Below are 2,515 nucleotides of genomic sequence, written 5' to 3' on the forward strand. Positions count from 1 at the left end.
TATTGAGCCATCTCCCCAGCCCACCAGTGCTTTTCTTGTTGTTTTTTTTTTTTTTTAACTTAGTAAAGGTGCTTCCTCTAAGCCTTCCCAAAGAACACAGCAGGGGCACAGCATTGGTTTACAACAAACCATCAGATGCTTTTCTACTGTAACTATATACTTTAGCATAACAGTAGTTGGCTATGGGTTTCAGTAACTACAACTGGGGAATACACGAAGCAATCTTCTGCATTTACCCAATTGATTTGACAAGGTTGTGGGCATGTGTGTAAAAGTGTCAAACTGGGATTTTTACCCATAAAATGCTCCATCTAGCAGGTTTTTTGTATGTTTACTTGAGCATCACAGGGGATAAAAGACACCCATACCACTCTTCTGTTCTGTAAACATGTATTGTACCATAAATAGAATGTAGCTGTGACTTAGGATTGCTGCAGCTTGCGAAAGCAAGAACCCATCTGCACATTTTCCTACTTGACAAATGGTAAGATGTATACAGGAGATCCAAGGCACAAACAGATGAGTTCTACCCATGACATGCTCATTGCTAAATTTCTGTGCATTTGGGATTTCTCTTTTTAAAAAGTTTTCCTTTGATTTTGTTTCTCCTATAAAATTAGCCCAGTTCACTACAGTGGCACATGACAAACCAGATTTGCAAATTATCAGGAGGGTCAAAAGTAAACCATCAGATGTGTGGAAAAAAGGAAAAAAATCAAGATATGTTACATATATGTACTTGCTAAGATGGATGCAAATGTCATTCACTGCCAAGATGTACTAATAAAATAATAAAAAATGCAAAAAAATAAATTTTCTGTAATTTGTGAAAAAAAGTGAACCATCATATTATTCATGAACAGATGATGAAGATGATAATGACTCTGACATTGGCCATGTGAAAAAAGTTCCTACGACAGTGAAGTGCAGCAGGAATTGCCTGATATAGACAAAGGGAATGCAAGCCTCCTAGATTTGGATGAAGAATAAAATAGTGATGTGCATAATTGACTAGTACAAAATGGAAAACATGGTCACGCAACCAAATGGAATGACTCAATGTTAGAACTAGGTCCAAAAATATAGTGAAAATCTTGGCAAGGATAAAACCTATTGGGCAAAATACCAGCACTGCCATTCCATGTTAGAAATTGTTTGTAACACATTCAATGCTAAAAAAATTTTGTGAAAAGCACAAATGTTGAAATATGAGTAAAATGTTCTATATGAAGCAATAGCTATACCCAAATGTAATATCTTACTAGCTGAACTGAAAGCATTCATAGATCTGCTGCACTTACTAGGACTTTCTTATGGTGATTTAATGGGTTTAAGCTTTATAGAATAAGAATGACATGAGGAGATTTGATTTCCTTCACATCTGCCTAAGGATTGATGACAAAACCAACACCAAAAAAGAAAAAATAACTCATAATCTAGCTGCTGTCCACTCATGGTTTCAGAGACTTGTGAGATCAGTTTACCTACAATCTGAATACATGACTAATGACATCTTGCAGCATTTCATGATAGCTGTAGTTTCATCCAGTATATTTCAAAATATCCTTCAAAATATGGCATGAAATTTATGCCCTTATAAATGCTAAGACTTATTGTGCTTTCAGTTTAGAAATGTATCCTTGAACTCAGCCACCAAGTCCTTATTCATATAGTAACAAACTAAATGATGTTGTGAACAGAAATATTGCTCCCATTTCCCATGTTAATAGGAATGTGACATTCAACAATTGGCTTTCCAGTTTCCAATTGATATTGCATTTGCTAACAGAGCACAAGTTGACCAGTACAGGAACAGTACCCAGGAACAAACCAGAAAAGCCAAATGAAATGTTGCAATAAGCAAACAAGAATGGTATAGTACAATCTGTGGAATTCCCAAAGATTTATAACAGTGGCCTTGTATGTGGTAAAGAAAAACAAACCATTACCGCTGATGTCAACATTTCACCTTGCAGCCGGGGAGATAGCTCAGTAGAATAATTGCTTGCCTGGCAAGCACAAGGTCTTGAGATCAATCCTCAGTACCGCAAAAAGAAAAAAAAAGAAAAGAAAAATAGAATTTGACGAATGTAGTTTAGGCAATGATCCTGAGAATCTTCAGAAGATTTTCGAATATAGCAGTTAATTGGAAAGATTCTCACCCTGAATAACTATATATACTGATACCTGTGAAATAAGCAACTGCACTGAAGATTGTAAGCTGTAATAGTAATTTCATGCATGGAATGCCTGTCATTCTGGTCTTCTGAATACGGGCTGCTTGTCATGACTTGCCAGTTGCTGGCATGCTGGCTCTGGGGTAGATGATTGTTCAAGAAGAAGAGGGTGGTGAATGAAGGCAAGAGACAGGAAAAAGGAGCATTGTGGGACTGTCCTACTTCAAGGTTGTATATGGTTAGATTTTTGGACTTATATGTAAACATAATAAGTATATAATTCTTTATGCCTATTTATAAAAATATATTTTAATTTTTAATTTTTTTTATCATATTGT

This window comes from Octodon degus, unplaced genomic scaffold (genome assembly GCF_000260255.1).
Source record: "Octodon degus isolate 3935 unplaced genomic scaffold, OctDeg1.0 scaffold00063, whole genome shotgun sequence".
Taxonomy (NCBI): domain Eukaryota; kingdom Metazoa; phylum Chordata; class Mammalia; order Rodentia; family Octodontidae; genus Octodon; species Octodon degus.